Source organism: Pantherophis guttatus, chromosome 2 (genome assembly GCF_059756535.1).
Source record: "Pantherophis guttatus breed Tessera chromosome 2, ASM5975653v1, whole genome shotgun sequence".
Taxonomy (NCBI): domain Eukaryota; kingdom Metazoa; phylum Chordata; class Lepidosauria; order Squamata; family Colubridae; genus Pantherophis; species Pantherophis guttatus.
Window position 1 is genome coordinate 96,869,262 of NC_142064.1, and position 17,297 is coordinate 96,886,558.

The following is a 17,297-nucleotide window of genomic DNA, read 5'->3' on the forward strand; positions in this document are numbered from 1 at the left end:
TTTTTTTTTATTGTCAGGAAGCCAAGTGATTAACCACATTGCTGCTACAAAGCAAATTAGACTCTGGCAAGGAAGATGCACGGTTGGTGGTTGGCCGCTAAGCAATGGTTTCCTATGGCATTAGAGTGATTTTATTTTGTTTTATTTTCATGAAGTGATAGGTCCCTGTGTGATTTAGAAAGCATTTCTACCAAGGTGGTTTTGCTGGGTTTCATTTGGTTGCCGTTTCAAATCCTTTTGATTATATTACTGTATGTTTGATGTATGTGTGAGTGTGAGAGGAAAAGTAGGGGTATTTGTGTTCTACATGCACATATAATAATTTATACTGCTAAATTATTTACAAAACCTCACAATAAAAATAACAGTGAATGTTGGTTCACTCTGGATTTTTATGGAAGAGTGGTGCGAAGTAGTAACGGTAATCAATTTCAATAATTTTAAGGGTTCTTCAGCCTATTGCACAACAGTATGAAAATTGCTAACTATGAAATATAAAAGCTCTTTAGTCCCCATTACAGCAATGTGAAAATTATTAACTATGAAATACAATAAGCTTATTCTGTAATTACAGTTTTGTGTTTATTTAAACTTTGAAATAAAATCCAATAGAAAATAGAGCAGTGTTCCAGCACTGACTGTACTGAGGTAATATAGAGGCATAATTCCTGTAAAACAGCCATATTAGATCAATTTTCCAGTCAAAAGTGATTTTTTAAAAAAATGCTGGTGGTATCTTAATAAACCATCACAAATCGTACTTTATTCCTCATTCAAGGGTATGTGGGGAGAATTTTCATAATAGGTTATAGAAATGTGTGAAAGGAATGTCATGAAAACAGAATGGATCCTTTACTCAAAATACGAAGAGGTTGTTTTTTTGGGGTTCTGGGACTTGTTTAATGATTTTTATTAAAGTTTACATTTACAAAGATAAAAGACTAATACAAACTAAAAAATAAAATAATGAAAACAGGGAGGTTAATAAATGCAGAAAATAAAATAAAAATATTGAAGAAGGAAAAATAAGAATTAATAACAAAATGAAAAGAAATATATAAAGAACTGACTTCATATTACATTACATAATCAATTCAGGGACTTATCTCCTACTCTGAGAAGACAAAAGATACTTTCTTCCTACATCTCACCTCTTTTCTATAAACAAATTCTTAAAGCCTCAGCAGTCAGTTCTAGTAAGCAAAAATCATTAACTGTTACCAGAAAACAATAGATATATTTTAAACGTAATCAGATAAATCAACTTTATATTCTTTTCCTTTACTAGACTAACTTAACATTTTCTCTAAAAATACAACAAAAATCTATTTTTTTAAATCTTAAAAGCCTTATCATTCAGTGCTAGTCAGCAAAAATCCAATAAGGGTTATTAGAACCAACACATATATTTTAATCTTGATCAAATCAATCAACTTTATATTCCTTCCCTTTGATATTTTTTTCATTTTCTCCATGTCTCTTCTCTGAAAATCTTTTAAAATCTTAACAAGTCTCTTTTTTAATATCCAGAATAAGAAAATTATCCAAATCACACTTCTGGTTTGTTATTGGTATATCTCTTTTAAATATTAAGATATAAGCCAGTTTCATATGGATATGTATATCCAGGATAACAGCTTTTTCCATATCATTCTTACCATTTTTAAATCCACAGCCTCAGTCTCAGCCTTACCCAATAAAATTTGTTCTTCTTCTGTAACCTCTTTTAACCTCTTATAATTATTTAAAATCCCTTTGGATTCTTAATCCATTTATACATTTCTGAAATCAAAATTTTAATCACCCTTTTGCTGCTTATTTCCTCCATTTTTAAAGTCCTTAATCTGACGCTTAAAATGTATTTCTCAAGCACTAAAGGAAATTGACCTAGTGAATGCTGTAAAACTTGCAATCTGAAGGTTATTAACAGTTGATAAGTAAATTAAAAATCATTTCCAAAAGTGATTAAGAGTTTCAACTGAACTATTTGTTTATTGAAACTATGTTAATGTTAGTAAACTTCATGGAACCTCCTTGATTTCAGCCGCTCCACACACATACCAATAAAAAAAAAAACCTGGTTCCTGCAGTCCACAAGTGAGGAGCAGTTGTCTGGATTGGATGTTGGCAATCTCACAATCTCTCCTTTCTTGGAGAGATTAAAAATGGTCAAAATTTGCCTTCTTGTCACTGATGTCTGCCACAATGCCATACTTACTCCTTCAAGGACATCTAGCCACATATACCTTACATTGTAAGGGAAGAGCCATTTTAGTTTATGGTAACCAAAAATTTGTTCAGAAAATTTGTAAGAAAAAGTGGTGCCAGATTTCTCCTAAAATATTCTTTAGTAACAGCACAGGATATAAAGGTATGTAAATATGTGAGACCAGATGGTTGCAAGTATATTAAAAGTATGTGTTGCTTCATTTACTGTATATACACTAATATACACCTGGCCCATGACAGTTAAGGCAAATACATAATTCACAGTAGTGGGGGTAATTAGTAGTTTGGTGTCATTATTTGCCCATTGTTTTCCCCAAAACTGCATGATGGCTGGGGAATTGAATGATTAGAAGGCTGGAGGCTAAAACATATGAAGAATGGTTACAGGAATTGAGTATATCTAGTCTAGTAAAAAGGACTGGGGGGGTCATGATAGCAGTGTTCCAATATTTTGTGGGCTGCCACAAAGAAGAGGGGATCAACCTATTTTCCAAAGCATTGGAAGGCAAGACCAGAAACAATGGATGGAAACTAATCAAGGAAAGAATCAACAGAGAACTAAGGAAAAATTTCCTAACAGTGAGAACAATTAATCAGTGGAATGGCTTGCCTTCAGAAATTGTGGATGCTCCATCACTGGAGGTTTTTAAGAAAAGACTGGACAACCACTTGTCTGGAATGGTATAGGGTTGTGATGGCGAACCTATGGCATGCGTGCCACAGGTGGCACACAGAGCCCACCCTGTGGGCACATGAACCATCATTCCACCTCTGCTCCTCTGCACATGCGCACGTGCCTCCCACTGGCCAGCTGGTTTTCAGGTCTCTGCCGTGCATGCCTGGGGACGGCACATGCGGGAGATGCGCGTGCATGCACACGTAGGGGGGCGGGGCATATAAGGGAGCATATGTGCATGGATGGGGTCACATGGGGTTCATGCATGCATTGCATTATGGGTGTGCGCACATGTTTATGCATTTGCATGCTTGCGTGCTTTGGACACTCGGTGCCAGAAAGGTTAGCCATCACTGGTATAGGGTCTCCTGCTTGAGTAGGGGGGTTGAATTAGAAGAGCTCCAAGGTTCCTTCCAGCTCTGTTATTCTGAAGTTGAAGTCCACCTATCTTAAAATTGCTAAGGTTGAGATACATTGGACTAAACAATCTGATCAAAATAGTTCCTAGTTCTGAAAATTGCATCCGTGCTCGTCCTTGGCTATTTTTTCTTTGTGTTTGTTCTTCCACATGGGCGTTAGCTGATGCTTATTGGATTAGGAAAATTCCCATCTTTGATAATATTACAACTTGGTTCTCATCTCAAACTAAAATACACAGATTGTTCAATTTGGGCTTAATCTCTCGTATGAGCCCAACAATTGTGGTGATGTGAGTAGAGTCGGTTGTGATTTATTCAAGTAATTGGGGTTAAATCATAATTTGGCCCAATGGATGGACACATTCTATATTTCTTGGAAGGTAAAGATGTCAGGCTGCAGGTTTTTTCTTTGTGACAGTCATGAACCAATCATATGATCCAGTTTTTGCTGAAACATTTGGATATTTCATATCTGTATGGGATGTTGAAGCAATTTAATGAAATTGTTGCTTTGGCCATAAATTTTGATTTTGAATTGAAGCCTAATTTCTCCTCCATGAATGATACAGAATTCCAGAACACAGTTAGGTTTTGCCAGTTTTTCCTTTCCGTATGCTACCTGCCTACCAGTCCCTGCATACAGAATGAAATTTGGTGAAGGCTGCTGATAGGAAGAGAATTTAGCAGAAAGGATTTTTCTCTGTATTGTGAACAAAAGATTAATTCTGAATTCGTCTATTTGCTGTGATAACTGGTGTCATATTTTCAAAAATAATATCAGAAAATATTCAGTGGAATTTTCTTGAAAAGATACACAAAAGAGCATTTGTGTTTGCATTTCCACGTAGATTATTATTCAATAAATGATCCTAAAATGTGGTGTTATATGTATCAGATACTGTTTGAAGTAAAGGCTATGTTTGTTTGATCTTTGCAGCCTTGAACTAACAACCCACTTCCAATATCATGCATAATTAATTTGTTTCCATATACTAATACGATTAACAACTTCAGATTTTACACGGAGTACTGAGTCATGTTCAAATAAAACAAGTTCTAATGAGAAAAATTGGATGTGGCAGCAAATCAGTGTTCCAGTAAGCAATCCAGTTTCCTATGTGTTTTTTCTATCCCTTCTGCATGTATTTTTGTTAGGATTCCACTGTAAACAAGAATTTGTTTCATATTGGGTTAGCCAGAGTAAATACATTTAATCAACAATACTTTCATTGTAAATATTGTGATAAATGGGAAGGTTTTTCTGAAGTTATACAGTACTATACACCTGAATGCTGTTTTGGGAATTAAGGTTAATAAGAAGAGCATTTAAGATGGCTGGATCTATACACTAAGCCGTAGCTTGTTTAACAAAGCAGAATTAACTTGGTATATGCAATATAAATCATAGTTTACAACCCAGTCAGAACCAAGCAAACCGTTTGGGTTGATATAATATGTAAATCCAGAAAATGAAAATAATTTATGCTATCCATCAATATTCTAGAATCACTAAAAGTTTGGAGCCAAACGTTTAATTTTTTGTTGATGCCTTCTAAATATGTAGGATAATAATACCCAGTAGCACCAGCCATCTGACCAGTCAGAGGTGCTGGCAATTGTGGTCTAAACAAACTGGAGATCATCAAGCATGTTCTGGCTTGTGCTATCTCTATGGGCTGTTGTACAGGTGGGGTCCTAAAAGAGGACAAGTCAGTGGGCAGCAGGGAGGGAGAAACTGACTCCCTCACTTTCCATAAGTTTGGAAACGGGAGTCAGTGGTGCAAGTTCTATTGCACTTGTTCAATACGTGTTAGATTTATACCCCACCCTTCCTCCAGGAGTTCAAGGAGTCAGAGAGCACTCCTTCCTCCAACTTTTTCCTACAGTAACAACCTTTGTGATAGGCTGGGTTGAGAGAGAATGAATAGCCACAACAGTTAGTTGAATAATGTAACCACTACACCATACTGGCTCATGTCTGATCTTCTATACTTCAGGGCATTCCTGTAGAACCTGGGAAGCTTCCTGTAGAACCTAGGTTTGAGGGGAATGCTGCCCCATTCCCCTCAAACCTAGTCATGCTGGCCAGGTCTGCAAGATCGGAAGGGCCACAAGCTCCCCATCACTGCTTTAATGAAAAGCTTTGCATCATGCTCTGGGTGAGTCAGAGAAATCCTTCTTCTTGCCCTTACACATAAACAAGCATATTCCCACTCTGATTCTGTTAAGCCACTATTCTCTTATAAGTTAGGTTAGATTCCCAACTGAGTTAGAGGGAGGGAGTCATGCTTAAGTATTGGAACCATGCCAGGGTATAGCAGCTGAAGACCTTGTACAGTATCTTTGTTTAAAATCAAAATACTTTAAAAAGCAAATAGCAATAAGATAAGAAAAATCTGGTTTAATGTTCCTGTCATTGAAAAGGGGAATAAGTTTGCATTAAACATGATCATGAGTGGAGGTTTTTCACGCAGTGGCCGTGCAACGGTGCAGCTGTTGCCCTTTGAGATGCCAAAACTTAATGAAGTAGGATAAACCTTGCTGAGGAGACAAACACATAAATGAGATTTATCCCAAGAAGGATTAACTTCTGTACTTACACATTTCCAAGGACAAATAGTGAGCAAAGCTTTCCACATGTCATCAGGCTTCTGGCCTGTGGGGTGTGATTTACGATTCACACATGCTGAGAATTTCACAAATCCTCTGAAACACGTTGCAATCAATGTTTCTTGCTGATCCAAGAATAGCTCTCTTGAGCTTCCAAGTGCAAACATGTTTTTTTTTAAAAAAATCCTCTGTTGGGGTAATTCAAAAGGCACATTATACATGAAGGCAGGGTGGGAATGGGGAGGAGAGGAGAATAGCAAAGCTGTTGCAATTTGCAGCAAGGTTGAAATGTTGACTTCTCGCACAGAGTGATAGAGACGGCAATCATTTTGCATACTTAGTTGAGAGTAAGCCTTATACAACTAAGAGAACTGATTTCAGAATGCACATACACTTTGACCTGGGTTAGTGCATCATTCATAATAATTCAAGAGATTTTTCCTTCCTTTCTTCACAACCTAGTGAGAACCATTTCTCTTTAGTCTATTTTGCTGTACTGGGTCAACTGAACTGGTCTGAGTTTCTCTAACCATCAAAAGATAATCAGGAGGGAACAAGTATCAACCCAACTTTTGCAAAGCTAAGTCCTGCTTTACTTTTCCTTTAGACAAGCTAAGCCTGTCAGCCCTGGATTCATCTTTGGTCAGACTTTACACACAGTGCCAAGATGGGCTTTATCTGCAAATGATTATTTATTTATTTTACCATTCTTACATGTTCCTCCAGTTTTTGAAAGTCTGAATGATGCCACACACATATAATGAGAACATCAATGACATTAGAAAACACTTCAAAGCCAGAGAGGACAATATTAAAACTTTCCAATTACAATCTGGAAATAATAAAGTTTAATGATCTAAAAACCAACATGGAAGGAACTATACAGATTTCTGGGGAAATGCATTTCCATAGAAAGAGGACAAGAGGGCTTAGTTCCATTACATTAAGTTTCTAGAAGTAGATTTTCACCGTATTTATTTTCTGCTGGTGCTCACAATCTTCTGCCTAATTCTCCAAAACATTTAAAAGAATAACACTAAGAATAATAATAGACAACTGATGGAGTTTATTTCAACTGACTTTAAAACAATGCCACTATCAATTTCAACACTAGTTACTTTTAAAAATGATTGTTGAAAAAAATATGCCAATGTAACTGTTTAATCTAGGAAAAAATATTTTAACCTCCACTTGCAAATATTTTCTTTACAGAGATCTGATTTAATATTTCTTAGAGGCTGTGATGACGGGAAAGCTCATTTCAACCATAAAATGAGCAGTTTATAGGATGGTCCTAAGACAGAACTTACATCAGGCACAAAAAATGTGTCTGCTTTGGGTTAGCATCAGAAAATAGGAGATAAAACAAGCAGACTAGGCAGTGCTTGCATGATGCTGAAGAGGCTGGCTTGTGCTTTATTTCCATTGAATGATATGATGGAATTGACTTCCCTGGTAATTTTCTTCTCAGCAGTAAATCATTCGCTAATGGTGTAATTACTGTCATCACAAAGATGCTGGAGGAGGGTGGCCCTCTATTATATCAGATTTCCTGCTTTTGGTATGGATGTGTGCACACGCTGGCATCACATACACAACCACATTAAATGTACCTCTCTCTGATGCCTCTGTTAACTGGAAGTCAACAATTTGCAATTGCTTTCACCAATTTTCCCTCTGAGGAATGGATGTATGTTCATTTACAGGTAGAACTCGCTTACTGACAACCTCAGTGACTGTTCAAATTTACAGTGGTGTAAAAAATACGTTTTGTGACTAATTCTCGCATTTATGACTATCGGAGCGTCCTGTGGTTGCAATTCAGGTGTTTTGCAACTGCTGTGTTTTTGATACTGCAGCATACCACAGTCATATAATTCCCATTTGCATGCTTTGCAACTGGCTTGTGACAAGCAGAGTTAATGGAAAATGCAGAAATAAATTCATAAGTCATGGTTATGTGATGTTTTGCTTAATGACCACAGTGGAAGTGAAGTTGCAATCTGTCTTGGTCATGTGATTTTCTGCTTAGTGACCGTGATGCTTAGCAGGAGTTGCCAGGCCCAGTTGTGGTTGCTAAGCAAGGACTACCTATATAGGGGATAAGGTTTGCTTCAACAACACAGCTCTTCAGTTTTGTTAATAAGGCACTGTATTTTGTGCATTATTTTATCTCACATATCATTCAAGCAGCTTCATAATACAGGCAGTAATCCCTAGTTTAGGAGGGGAAGAGATATAATATCTACCTGTTATAATGCCTGTACAGTATTTTCCTCACAGTGCCTTTATAAAAAGTGACACAGCATGGGTTATTTTTTTGTTCTATTTATTTGTCTTAAAACAGACAAAAGTGTGTGGAACATTTCTTAGGCATGGCAGGAGGAAGATAAACATTTTCCTTGTTTATTTTGTGTGTGTGAATCGCAATTGCCCTTTCTCAAGCTTTAGTTAAGTCTATCTCATTTCTTCTAAAGCAAGTTCAACCGTTTCACCTAGTGAGTAAGCAGTATCTGTGCTCTATGAAACACTGAGGAAAGCAGACCACAAAACATTTTCTTTGCAACTTGTTCTACGCTTTTGGTCAATCCTGCACATTCAGATGCTATCAGAAAGGATTTTCCAAACAGGCATGTCAGACACATGCTTGAGTTGGAAAACAGTTGAAAATATCAGGGTGACCATGAACTTCAGAGTCCATTCTGAATTTTACCTGAACAGAATTTGAAATTATTTGGGGAGTGAGATTTCTACCATGGGAAGCAGACATAGAATTGAAGTAGTTTATAAATTTTTGCTACTTAAATATTCTACATTGTTATGTTTCAGTTGAAAGGTTTGGGCCACTTTAGAAAAGAACAAGTATAGTATAAAATAAGATCTTTTGCAGTTTTGAGATCCCCAAACAAATATTCATAGCAACCATCTGCAGCTCTAACTTCTGCAATCTGGATATTTAGCATGGTTTTTAAAAAATCCCCACCTAGGTGTTTCCATTTTTGCATGCATGCTAATATGTTTTGTTCATTAATTTTCCTACAGCAGACTATCAATGAAAGGAGAAGGAAAAATCTAAGTATGCACCCTCGTTTATTGCCATAGACAAAGCACATTTTAAAAAATATTTTATTTTACCGCTGCTGTAGTTAAGAATGTTTTGTTTCCCTATCCTAGAAAATTTTTCATGCTCCTGGCATCTGCACAGACATGTATCAAGGTGAAGTGCAAGAAAGCCGACATTTCTTGAGCATTTAGGACAGTACTGTTGGAGACAGGGCAGGTTTGTTATGAATATTTTGGGCCAGGTCACCAGGCACTCCCGCACTCCAGTCAGGGAGCTGCTTGTACAGTGCGCAATTGCGCCGAACTGATCGCTCATGCCCGTTCAGGTAGCTCAAATCCTCCCACTCCTCCAGATCAGTTTGATGTGCATTGCTCATCTTATACACAGGATCATTTGGAGGACAAGCTGCGCCAGTGGTGAAATGTAAAATTTGTTACTACCGGTCCTGTGGGCGTGGCTTAGTGGGAGGGGTTTGATGTGACTGGGTAGGCGTGGCCAACTTTAAAAAATACATTTAAAAGCATTTTTTCTATAACCTCTTTGGCCGAAGAGGTTGTAAAAAAATGCTTTTAAAAGACTCTGACAATCCCAGCTGAGCCGCACGATCATCAGAGGCTTTTCTTTTTTACTTTTAAAAGCATTTTTTCGGCTGAAGGAAAAAATGCTTTTAAAAGTAAAAAAAGAAAGCCTCTGATGATCGAGCGGCTCAGCTGGGCATCGGCGGGGGGGGGGGGGGGCAGGGATTTTTGCTACTGGTTCTCCGAACCACCTGCTGCCATCGTTACCGGATCAGGCAATCCAGTCCGAACCGGGAGCATTTCACCCCTGGGCTCCACTTGAAAAGATGTGAAGACGGGCCACCCTGTTTTGTTGGTGAGTGAGGCATTGATTGGGCTTACTTCCTAGGATGGAAGCCTTCTGTGTTGTACTTATTTCAAAGGCCAGGCAAGCCACCTGGCAAGGAGAGGCCAGGCGAGGCAAGGAGTGGCTGAGAGGGGAGGGGCGAGGCACTCTATTCAGCCAGTTCGCCAAACTCCACAAAAAATTAGCTACCAGTTCTACTGAACTGGTGCGAACCGGCTGAATCCCACTATTGGCTTTAACCTTAGAAATGTTGGGCAGATGATAAAAAACTTTGAATGGTGAGGGCCAAGAAACATTTTGTGAGCAGCAGGCCCCAATCATCCAAAGAAAGCCTATAAAGCCAGAACAGATGAGCTTTGCCCATGATCAAAATATTCTACATCAGTACAGAGACTGAAGGGCTTTAGATGAACTCAGAGGTTATGCACGGAATATCCTGTAATATGCCTGAATGCCATAAATTTAAGAATATCCTGTAATATGCCTGAATGCCATAAATTTAAGAAAATGGGTTATTTTGTGGCTGTACATCATACTTTAAAAAAGGGAAAAAGTTGCAAAACATGGTGATACCAAATGAGCATTTCTTTTAGGGATCAACTATATGCCCTGATGACTCTGCCAAGTGATGAAAAATGTCATAACAAATTAATGGTTGTGCAGTACACTTTTAAACTGATATCAGAGGTAATACAACTGAATCGATCTAAGCCTGCCTCATCTGTAAGAGATTACTGCATCCCCTGGCAGCAAGAATTTACATTGTTTATGCTATTTTATAGCTATCCGCCAGGACAGGCATGGAGATGTCTTTAAAGTATATGTATTCTGTGGTCAGAAAAAGAAACTTCTAGATTGACAGACATCTAACATGCTGAATGGGGGGGGGAAGTGTTTCAGGAGTCTTGCATAGAAATTGAAACCTTAAAACAGTTTTCTAGTAAGAATAAAATTTAAGGGAGAAGTCATAGTATATATAGCCCAAGCAGCCAGATTTCTAGCCCCACTTCTCCAAAATAGAAGAATGAGAAATATTTATTTATTTATTTATTTATTTATTTATTTATTTATTTATTTATTCAACTTGTATGCCGCCTTTCTCCGAAGACTCAAGGTGGCTTACAATGTATTTAAAAACCATATATAAAAACATTAAAAATTAAAACATTAAAAACAATTAAAACCCATTCACACTATTCATGGCCGGATCTCGCAAGATTGCAACAGCGAGATCAATGGCCCCAGGCCTGCCTGAAAAGCCAGGTCTTCACCGCTTTTCGGAAGGCCAATAGGGTGGGGATGGTCCGGATCTCGGGAGGTAACTGGTTCCAGAGAGCTGGGGCAGCCACAGAGAAGGCCCTCCCCTGCGGGCCCGCCAGCCGGCACTGTTTAGCTGACGGGACCCAGAGGAGACCAACTCTGTGGGATCTTACCGGTCGCTGGGAGCTATGCGGTAGAAGGTGGTCTCGAAGATAACCTGGCCCTGAGCCATGTAGGGCTTTAAAAGTAATAACCAACACCTTGAATTGTGACCGGAGACCAATAGGGAACCAGTGCAGCTCGCAGAGAATTGGGGTAATGTGGGTGTACCTAGGTGCACACACGACAGCTTGTGCAGCTGCGTTATTATTATTCAATTAGGCAGGATTGAAATTATCATACAAAAAGTATATAGCAATGGAAGGATTTCATAGCAGAATTCACGTATAGGTACACCTGAAATAACTGAACAAAGCCACAAATAGAGAAGGGCATTGCTTTCCAAACATAGTGGATAATTCTCCCCAAGTTACACATGCTTAAATACTCTTACTACTAGTTGCAAGATTTTGACTCATTTAATCAGACTAAGGTCATGCTAGTTTCATGCCACTTATTATACCATTTGACAGATTGTTCTATTATTTCTGAGTTTTTCAAAGGGCAATGTCTACATTTTTTCAAGACCTGGAGAACGTTTCAGTATCCACTGACAATTTCTTAATCTACACTTACCAAGAATGAATATAATCAGGCCCACTTAGCAGTTTTAACAACTATGAAGGCTGCAGGCCTAAAGCTAAAAAATAAAAGCCATCTAAATCTGAAAAGCATATAGCATAAAAAATAGAATAAATAGTATGAGCTAGATCCAAGGAAAGTGAAGCTGAATGAACTATCCAGAATCTGTACATGAACTACGAGTTTGAGATATGGTGTGATACCTTGAAATATTTATATTATTGGTATTATAAATAGAAAAGCCATGCATCCTTTAAAATCAACTTGCTAAAAACATAAACATTTTGGCAATTAGCACATAAACGAGATAACTTTTAGGACAGAAATTAAGTTAAATTTTAAATTAAAAGACCCATATTCTGTATTAACTGACATATTGCTCTAAATCCTGATGCTACCAGCTATAGAGCAGATGGAATATTGCTTCAAATTCATGAAGCAAAATGGAAATCAATATCCTGAATACCCAAATTGAGGAAGAATTTCATACCTTATCCTTCAGTGAAATGTACTTTGAGCAGGTCCCTTATAAATCTCAGTTGTAACAAACCATGAATTGAGATCCATTCTTCCGTCTTTGTTGCAGACAGTCAAACCATATTTTGATTCCAGACAATAGTCAAAATTCCAGTAAGCAGTCTAACAAAGGTGGTCAGTTGATGCAGAACTCAGTAGTAGGCAGAAGATCCAGTCCAAGGTCAGAAGTTCAAGTAGTACAGTAGGTATGACACAGGCCAGTTTATAAAAAACAAAGAAGTTGGTTTCTGCATCGTATTAAAACAAAATACATTAAACTGCCCTATTACTGTTACATATTGGCACGAGTCATCTGAGTTGGTGCGGGAGTTCATGACCTCCATGACGGCCATGGACCTGACTCAGATTGTACAGGGCCCAACTCATATTGGAGGACACACACTCGACCTTATTTTTCTCTCTGGACAGTGGATAAATGATCGTGGGGAGGGGACTCTATCTATTGACCCTCTGACATGGACCGATCATTCCCTCCTTAGACTCGACTTTTCCTCTGCCATCCCCCGTCGCAGGGGTGCGGAACCAATAAGATGGTTCCGCCCCAGGCGCCTGATGGAACCCGAAAGTTTCCTGATGGAGCTTGGGTCATTTCCCCCCTCCTTAGCCCACGATTCATCTGAGACCCTTGTCGCGGCCTGGGAACAGGCTGCGGTGGGGGCCTTGGATTGAATCGCGCCTTTGCGGCCTCTGATCCGACGCAGATCCCGGGCGGCTCCTTGGTTTACCGTGGAGCTCAGGGAAATGAAGCGTCGGAAAAGACGCCTGGAGGGTGGTTGGAGATCCTCCTGATCCGAGTCCGATCGAACACAACTAAGAACCCATATTAGGTCTTACCTTGTGGCGATGGAAGTGGCGAATCGTAACTATTTCGCCACTCTCATTGCATCTGCAGAAAATCGCCCAGCAGCCCTGTTTAGAGTGACTCGCTCCCTCCTTAATCAGGGAGCGAGGGAGGACCCCTTACAGGGCCGTGCTGAGGACTTTGCACAGTTTCTGCAAGATAAAATCACTCAGATTCGGACTGGGTTGGACTCCGACTGGACAGAGTCCGTTGAGGTGACAGGGCCTAGTCTCGGTGGAGACATCTGGGTTGAGTTTGAGCCTGTTTCATTGGATGACGTGGACAGGATTATGGGTAGGCTGGGGTCTTCCACTTGTTTACTGGACCCTTGTCCCTCCTGGCTTGTTTCGGCAGCCAGGGAGGTGACTGGAGACTGGATCCAGGCTATTGTCAACACTTCACTAAAGGAAGGGGTCTTTCCCGCTGCGCTTAAAGAGGCGGTGGTTCGACCCCTCCTTAAGAAGCCTAACCTGGATCCTGACGTACTTAACAACTACCGTCCAGTCTCCAACCTTCGCTTTTTAACGAAGGTTGTTGAGTCCGTGGTGGCACAGCAATTCCCTCAATTCCTGGAGGAAACTGACTACCTGGATCCTTACCAATCTGGTTTCAGGCGTGGCCACAGCACGGAAACGGCATTGGTCGCCCTAGTAAATGATCTCTGGCGGGCCAGGGATGGGGGTTGCTCCTCCATCCTGGTCCTTCTTGACCTCTCAGCGGCGTTCGATACCATCGACCATGGTATCCTGCTGCAGCGGCTCAGGGGGATAGGGTTAGGAGGCACCGTTTTACAGTGGTTCTCCTCCTATCTCTCGGGCCGTCTGCAGTCTGTTTGGGCAGGGGGTCAGGGATCCTCCCGGAGGCCTCTCACTTGTGGGGTGCCTCAGGGCTCGGTTCTCTCTCCTCTGCTCTTTAATATCTATATGAAACCGCTGGGTGAGATCATCCGTGGTTTTGGGGTGAGGTATCATCAATATGCTGATGATACCCAACTTTACATCTCCACCCCTGACCACCCTAGGGATGCCCTTTCCGTGATGTCCCACTGCCTGGAAGTGGTGCGGGTTTGGATGGGGAGGAACAGGTTTAGACTCAACCCTTCCAAGACTGAGTGGCTGTGGATGCCGGCATCTGGAGGTTCCATCCTTAATGATCGGAGGTGAAACCCTTGCTTCCTCCGATAGGGTCCGCAACTTGGGTGTCCTCCTGGATTCTCGGCTGTCTTTAGATGACCATCTGACGGCCGTAATCAGGGGGGCCTTCACACAGGTCCGTCTTGTGCGCCAGTTGCGCCCGTTCCTAGACCGGGATGCCCTCGCCACGGTCACTCACGCCTTTGTTACCTCTAGGTTGGACTACTGTAACACCCTCTACATGGGGCTGCCCTTGGGATGTGTCCGGAGGCTTCAGCTAGTCCAAAATGCAGCCGCGCGGGTAGTTACGGGGGCGTCTAGATACTCCCGTGTAACACCTCTCCTGTGTGAGCTGCACTGGCTACCGGTGGCACTCCGGATACGTTTCAAGGTGCTGGTGCTCACCTATAAAGCCCTTCATGGCTTAGGCCCGGGGTACTTGCAGCACCATCTCCAGCCATTCTCCCATCGTCCTGTGCGCTCTCACAGAGTCGGCCTCCTCAGGGTGCCGTTGGCCAAACAATGTCGGCTGACGACCCCCAGGGGGAGGGCGTTCTCTGTCGGAGCCCCGACCCTCTGGAATGGATTGCCCACTGAGCTCAGGACAGCCCCCGACCTTCTTTCCTTCCGTCGTGAGCTGAAGACGTGGCTCTTCCGCCAATTAAACTGATCCGTTTGGGGGTACACTGGTATAATTTTAAATCGTTTTTTAATTGGGTTACTGATTTTAATTTGGTATTGTATTGTGATTTGTACTGAAGTTGTCATTTTGTAAGCCGCCTTGAGTCCCTAGGGAGAAAGGCGGCATATAAATCGCAATAAATAAATAAATAAATATGAACTAGGCCAGTTGCTCATTTGCTACTGGTATTAATGCAAAAATAACCAAAGAAAATACAATCCCATAATGCACCTTTTAAGATGTTGATAAATTGGACAGTTAAATTTAGGTCTAATTTAATTTTGGATCTTGTCTTTTCATATATATATATACTGTATGAAAAAACTTTTTTTCTACATAATAAAGAAGAGCTCGCTACGAAGAATATTGGGAATTTACGATGACATTGTTTTGCTCCTTTCTCCCATTTTCCCTTATGCCAATAACCCTATGAGGTACAGTATGTTTGGGACAAGAAAGAATGACTGCCCTTAAGTAACCCACAACATATGTGAGGGTGGATTTGAACCTGACATTCTTCAGACTTAAGGTAACACCTTAATCAGGGGTGTCAAACTTGATTTCATTGACGGCCACAGCACAGTTGTGTTTGACCTCAGGGGGCCCTGGGCAGGCGTGGCCAGGGTGGGCATGCCCAGCTTGACGTCACTCATGTCAGGAGCACCTGTGGCGGCCCAAGCACTCTGCCAGCAAATGGGCTCCTGCAACCTTCTGCCAGCCAAAATGGAGCTGGGGAGGGCCCACGGCCAGATCTAAGCACCCCATGGGCCGGATCTGGCCCCCGGGCCTTGAGTTTGACACCCCTGACCTTAATCTCTACAGTTTCAAGTGAAGTGACAAAATCTCCAGTTCACATTTAAGAATCAGCATGGCCCTACTACTTGGTCATGTTGGCCAAAGGGATAAATGATTAAATAATTTTTACAGTGCTAAGCAAGATCCAATAAATTATCTGAAACAGCATTTCATTTCATTCACTACTTCACCACCACTCCTTTAATCTAATTTGGCACACTTCAAAACAAGCACTGGGTTACATCTATTTCCCCCCCACCCCAAAAATGTCTGTGGTCACCTATGCAGAAACTAGAGGCATTCCTGTAAATAAAGATGATGCTAGGGCCTGATGCCTTGTTCATTTAAAATATTATTTAATAAAATAAAAGAATGTAACCTGGAATTAAGGAGAAACTTCCTAACAGTGAGGACAACTAGCCAGTGGAAGAGCTTGCCGTCAAAAGCTGTGGATGCCTCATCACTGGAGGTTTTTAAGAGACTGGACAGGCACTTGTCTGAAATGGTATAGGGTCTCCTACTTGAGTAGGGGGTTGGACTAAAAGACCTCCAAAGTCCCTTCCAGCTCTATTCTGATTGAAACTAAAATTAGATGAGTAGAAAACCTTGAAGGTGCCAAAAGTCTACAGAAATATTGGTACCATTCAATATTTATATTTACTGATTTAACCTTTTAATTTTACAATTTTTTCCTGTTTATTTAGTTATTTGCTATTTTTACAAATAACTCAAGGCAGCAAACATATTCAACACACCTTCCTCTTTATTTTCCCACCACATCCCCATGAGGTGGATTGGGCTGAGAGAGTGACTGGCCCAAAGTTACCCAACTGACTTTTTTGACTAAAATGGGACTAGAACTCACAACCTCCTGCTTTCTAGTCTGGTGCCTTAACAACTACATCAAACTGGTTTTTTAGCTTTATTATATAATTAGATATATTAGACTTAAAAAGGACATATGAATTTATGTGCTATGCAATTCTAGTATCAAAAATGGGATATAGAGTTATCATTATTAAAATTTATTTGCCGCCTATTTTACTCTTAGGTTACTCTTAGGTATATCTTTTCTTCCTCTCCCTTTGCTGTAAGAAATGTAATATTGATCAATTGCAACATTATTGAACAATCATTTAATATTTTAATGGCTGGTAAACATTAGTACCAGTACCTCAATCTTTAATTTCTAAAGAGTCTTAACTGGTGTCTTCCCAGAAACCAAGAGGTATCTCAAATAATCAAGATTTAATGAGTGTTAATGTACAGAAATTATTTTGTCAGCAGGCTCACAATTAAATTCAGAATTGGGGAAAGAATATTGATAGTGAGCCATTTGTTATCACATATGGAATGTATATGTCTGTCTGTGTGTGTATATCTTAATTTCTAAAGCTTTTGCCTTTTTTGACTGACGCAGATGCATTTTGCATAAAATTTATATAT

The 17,297-nt window shown here is 40.2% G+C and overlaps 1 long non-coding RNA gene across 1 annotated transcript; it reads right to left on the bottom strand.

The window, feature by feature from the left end:
• Positions 1–875: 875 nt before the first annotated feature.
• LOC148115209 (uncharacterized) lies at positions 876–5,837 on the bottom strand. The gene is made up of 2 exons (XR_015731911.1): positions 5,397–5,837; positions 876–5,358 (listed from the first exon to the last, which is right to left on the bottom strand). It is a non-coding gene; the product is annotated as an uncharacterized LOC148115209 (long non-coding RNA).
• Between the last annotated feature and the right edge of the window lie 11,460 nt (positions 5,838–17,297).